The sequence below is a fragment of the Xyrauchen texanus genome, chromosome 2 (assembly GCF_025860055.1).
Source record: "Xyrauchen texanus isolate HMW12.3.18 chromosome 2, RBS_HiC_50CHRs, whole genome shotgun sequence".
Taxonomy (NCBI): domain Eukaryota; kingdom Metazoa; phylum Chordata; class Actinopteri; order Cypriniformes; family Catostomidae; genus Xyrauchen; species Xyrauchen texanus.
In genome coordinates this window covers 5,904,677-5,910,303 of record NC_068277.1, presented here as the reverse complement: position 1 = coordinate 5,910,303, position 5,627 = coordinate 5,904,677, and positions in this window count along the sequence as shown.

Below are 5,627 nucleotides of genomic sequence, written 5' to 3'. Positions count from 1 at the left end.
TCATCCTTGGAGAAACCGGGAGCATTTGAACTTGTTATCTGTCCTTGCTCCCATTCAAATTGGCTTTAATGTGTCTTTCTAATTTGTGTCTTTGAAATTCCAAGAGCATTAGTCTCATGGCACAACACATCATTACACGACTTTGTAGAATAATGACAACGTAAGAGAGAACCAGTCAAGAAGCATTGCTTGAATATCCAATATTTGAAGCATATTTTATTGTAAAATAATGATCATGCCAAAATAATGAACAAAGCACCAATAGTATAATAATGTAGCAACCGCAATTGGCATAGCGTTGGGGCAATACCGTATTTCCCAGCAAGCCACTGCAGTAAAGCTGTAAAAATGCATCAGCCACTTCTGTTTGGTTGCATATGACTCAGTTTATAACACTCATCATAATAACGTTGTTTAGTCTTTATAGGCCACCATATTGATGTATTAGAAGGAAGATTAACCAAACATTGCTATTCTAGATTTTCGTTAGCTGGTGAGTGCAATGGCCTGTTCATTAAAGTCTTTAAATATAAAATGCTAGCTACAGTTTGAGCGTCTTTACATTGCACAAACGAGTGAATTAAGAGGCTTGAAATGTATCCGACCAACTGGGATAGAAGTCAACGAATATTTTGTTAATCATTTGTTGGGCGTCTGCTTATCTGTCGCTGTAGATAAGCCCAGAGGACAAATATTGGAGTAGAAAACATTATACGCTCTGACTAGAATGTGACCAAGGCCTGCATACCGTTCCCAGACTGACTCAAAGGCACTTCTCTAAAAGTGTACTCAAGTTTGAGGGAGAAACATCAGCTCATTTCTTTTTTAAATACAATCAGATTCACAAAGTCTTCACACGTTGATTTTTGTATCTACCTTTTTCCTGAAGGCGGAAGTTTTCCTCGATTCATAGCGGAAGCCTGTTTTTTGTTTCTCAAGGTTTTCACTTAAATCTGTGTTTGTGTTTAGCGGATAAACGATAACATTCGATATACAGTATTTGAGAAATAAGGCATGAGAGGCCGTGCTATATTGTGAATATAGTCATGGCTGTTGGTCAACCCCTTCAACTGTGACTGTATTCACAATATAGCACGGCCTCTCAAACCTCATTGTTTTTCTCCCCAATTTGGAACGCCCAATGCGCACCAAGTCCTAGTGGTGGCGTAGTGACTCGCCTCAATCCGGGTGGCATGGTCGAATCTCAGTTGCCTCCACATCTGAGACAGTCAATCGTGCATCTTATCATGTGGCTTGTTGAGCGTGTTACCGCGGAGACATGGCATGTGTTCACGCTATTCTCCGTTGCATCCACGCACAACTCACCACAGGCCCCGTCGTGAGCGAGAACCACATTATAGCGACCATGAGGAGGTTACCCCATGTGACTCTACCCATCCTAGCAACCGGTCCAATTTGGTTGCTAAGGAGACCTGGCTGGAGTCACTCAGCACGCCCTGGATTCGAACTCACGACTCCAGGGGTGATAGTTAGCCTCAATACTCGCTGAGTTACCCTGAGTTACTTCTATTAAAATGAATGGGCTAAACTGGAATGGCCAACGGTCAACTGATATAGAAAGGAAGTCCTGTCTTACATGTAATAGAACCAATCACCTTTTAGATACAGATATCGCATGTCAACTTGAGAATAAGCATGTGCATTAGCTATACAGTACAAGCTGGGAAAATTGCGTTTTTAGCGTAATCTGATGTAAAGAAGCACTTTTTATGATTCCAGTGTTGTCAGATTTTACTGCTGATTTGAAATATGTTCTTCGATCATAATCTTAACAATGCGATTTTGGAGATTTCGGTCTTTCCCTATTTAAGTAGACAGGAGCTGCTTGTGTACAAAGAAAAGTAGCTGCCCGAGACCGTTTCAAAGATGGCCGCCAGTGGACTGACTTTGGGTCAGTTGGGTCTTTTTATAGCAATGATGGTAATCTGATGCCTGATAAAAATCTAAATGAAGCCCAAATCTCCAATGAGCTTTTGGAAATGGGGGGTTTCAGTTCTAAAAACAGAATTTTTGGGGGGCAATTTCAGCCCAATTTAAACAAATTGCCCACTGAAAACAGTTATTTTCATTGGTGCCAGAAGAACCTGGAAGAACCACCGCATAGTGTTTTTGTAATTAATAATTTTATTATATGAGTTTTGTTAGTATATCACAAGTGTTGCTAAAGGAATAGCCTTGGTTCCTTTTTATCATTGTATACAGCATTTCAGTGTCAGGGCATGACATTGAGTCTGTATATAAAGATATCTATTTTGACTATGTAGTGTGTGCAAAAAATTAAACTGTTTGGTCTTTCATACACTAATCTTGAAAACAAAAGGCTTACATCAGTGCACAGAAAGGAGGTGTTATATTTCACCTCAGCCATACTTTGGCACCACACCGCATTTAAAAAATGTAATCGCTGTTTCCAGAAAATTCCCCACATCTTCCATTGGTTCAACAACAGATATTCCCAGCCCAGGGCTGGACTGGTAATCTAATCTGGCATACCAAACTGTGGCAGGGCGAAGGGCGGGGCGTGATTCTACACACCCGGTCCCTTATCAGGCTAATCCGAGAGGGATTAAGGCCAACTGTTGAGGATGGTGCGGGAGAGAGAGATCGTTTACGGACATGTCCGTCATGTGTGTGTGTTTGTCTTTTGTTTAAGTTTATCATTAAAATATTATTTATATTGTCAAGCCGGTTCTCGCCTCCTCCTTTCCATTGAACTACGTTACACTGGTGCCGAAATCCGTTGTGGAGTCCTCGACACTGCTGTCCACCCGGGGGAGCACCGCTGCCATCCGCCGGGGGAGGGAGTAGCCCGACCACCCGGACGTGGTGAACGGCTGCCGTCCGCGAGTGGGGACTGGACTCCCCGACCGCCTGGAGCAATGGAGCCGCTGCCAGGGGCAGAGGAGTGCCCTGCCATCCCCCAGAAACGCGGAGGGGTCGACAGAAGACCGCCGTCCGCGATGGGAGGAGGGAAGTGTCTCCCCGACCGCCTGGAACGGTAGGGCCGCTGCCAGGGGCAGAGGAGTGTCCCCAGGAGTCGCCGTGAACGCGGAGGGACGTTCTTTCCGCCGGGGGTCGTGGGTCTGACTCCGGTCTGACTCCGGTCAACCTGGGGAGGAGCGGCTGTCTTCCGCCTGAGAGGGTGGAGGAGTGATCAAGGACCATGCGACGGTGTATCAGAGAACCGGCGAGTACGTTTTCTTTTTTTTTCCATCTCTCTCTCTCACATGCCGCTCCGCATTGGCCTTTTCCCTCTCGTTTAAATTTTACAGTGTTTTTTGGGGGGTACTGCACTCTTACAGGAAGTACCACCCCTATTTAATTATTTGTGTTTCCCGCCCCTTGTCCCCTCCCTCGTCCAGGTAGACGGGGATGACCTGCCGGCAGAAGGCACGCCCCTCCCCAGGGAAAGTGTGTGGGGGGGGGGGGGGTGTACGTCATGCCGGGGGCTCCCCAGCCTGAGAGAACGAGGGAGGAATGTGGCAGGGCGGAGGGCGGGGCCGGGTCGTGATTCTACACACCCGGTCCCTTATCAGGCTAATCAAGCCTCCGAGAGGGATAAAGGCCGACTGTTGAGGATGGTGCGGGAGAGAGAGATCGTTTACGGACATGTCCGTCACGTGTGTGTGTTTGTCTTTTGTTTAAGTTTCTCATTAAACTATGATTTATATTGTCAACGCACTTTGGGGGCGATTAGGGGCGGACTGTCCATCGGGAGAACTGAGCGGGCTGGTGGGTCAGCCGCGAAACGGGACAAATGGCCTCGATATGCTAAAATGAGTCGCCACGTTATGCAGAACAAACCACAAAACGGTGCCGCAATATGCAGAAAAGGACAGCGAACACAAACCCGGAGTCCCGGCCCCAAACCCACAGTGTTAGGGGGAGCTCAGACCGAATGTGTTCGAAAGTAACAGGTTTCTTGGTGAAATCATTTATCCCATTTAATGCATTACACAGTACACACCCAAGTGCACAAGGTCAGCATTGGAGGTCTAAGTTAATGATTACTCAGAACTGTTGTTGTTCAAAAAGACACAACTCTCAGTCTGCCAGTTAAATGGGCCGAAATGCTCTTTGCTTTATGGCTGTGCTCTTGCACATGCAGTCCCATCCCAAAAGTTTAATTTGTGAGTATAATCAGTGCAACTTTTGTCAGCTTTAGCTGAAAATAGTCTCCAACTATAACTAGCATTTGCAGTAATAAAGTCTGCCTAAAGAGGAACCAGCGTGCCTACATGGTGAATGACTAAATTGTGTTATGTGGTTTTTACAAACAGGTTTGGAGATGTTTAGTGAGTGTTAAAAGCTGGGCGAGGCCCTGAAGAAAAACGTAGGGGGATGGGCGCGTATCTCGTCATGGAGAAATCAGTATTATCAAAGCCACTCATCCACTTACTCCAGTACTGAGATAGTCCTGCTCAAATCAATATCTCTTGCATGAATAATTATGAATGCAATTGTGTGCTTTTATGAGAGCTTTTACCCAATATAATGTACAACATGCTTATTTGGTAATGGCTATGAGCTCTAAGAAACTTTGTCTATATGGACTCCAACCCCGTCCCAGTGATTGACCACTTGTGTCCAGCAGCCTTAAAAGCCCACCATTATCTCTGAAGGGCTTTTAGGCTCCATGAAATGTTTATGCTTGCACAACTTTTGGTATCATATGTGCTTGTGGTGTCGGATTCATAGAAGCATCATGACTTCCCAGACTCAGTACTGAAAAGAGCTGCAGTGTGCGTTTGGACCTGCTGAATTGTCTGATCATGTATTCACAGCCACAGGACAAGACCGTTCTTGTGTTGTGCTGGGGCTTTTGTTTCTTAGAAATGTGGAGGAGGACCTCCCGTCCCCTACCGAGCCACCCTGAGCACCACAGCCAGAGGTGTGTAGTCATCTTGTGACTCTCTTTTAATTCTTGTGTAAATGAAACCCCCTCCCGCTGAGTGGGGGAGTCATTAGTCTGGTAGACGGTCTGAATGACAGCGCTATTTGAAAATGAGGAAGCAGTTTGTGAGTTCAGATTAAGTTGAGTCTCAACCCAGTCTTACTGGTAATGGATGTGATGTCATAGGGAGAGCTGCCGGGCAGAAACTGTAGATATTGGGCTGGCGTTATCGGTTCTCAGGGAGGGATTTGTGACATCACGATATTTAGACGTGTCATCAGTTTCTGTTTAAGGATCACTGTGAACACTTGGGTATTTTTGTAGTAGTCTTGAGGTATGTGGCTTCAGGTTTCAAGTTGATCACATGCACATCCTGTCCCCATAGGCAAGCATGTTCAATTCAAAAATAAATAATAAAAAAATACATTTTTAAAGTGTTGGGAACACTTTACAATACGGATTGATTATTATCATTAGTCAAAGGCATCAAGTATCATTTGAGCTGTTTAAATCTGTTTTTACAGCTTTAAATTGTGGTAGTTAAGATTATGCCACAAATGCAGAATATTCCTTTAATATTTAAGGTGTGAAAATGGTTTCTATTACATTTTCAACAATTACAACCATCCCACAGTTACGGAGTCATTTCCACCACAACCAAAAATGTTGCCTGTAGTTTGTTTTTCTTCTTCAAAGGTTAGTGCGCTTGTTA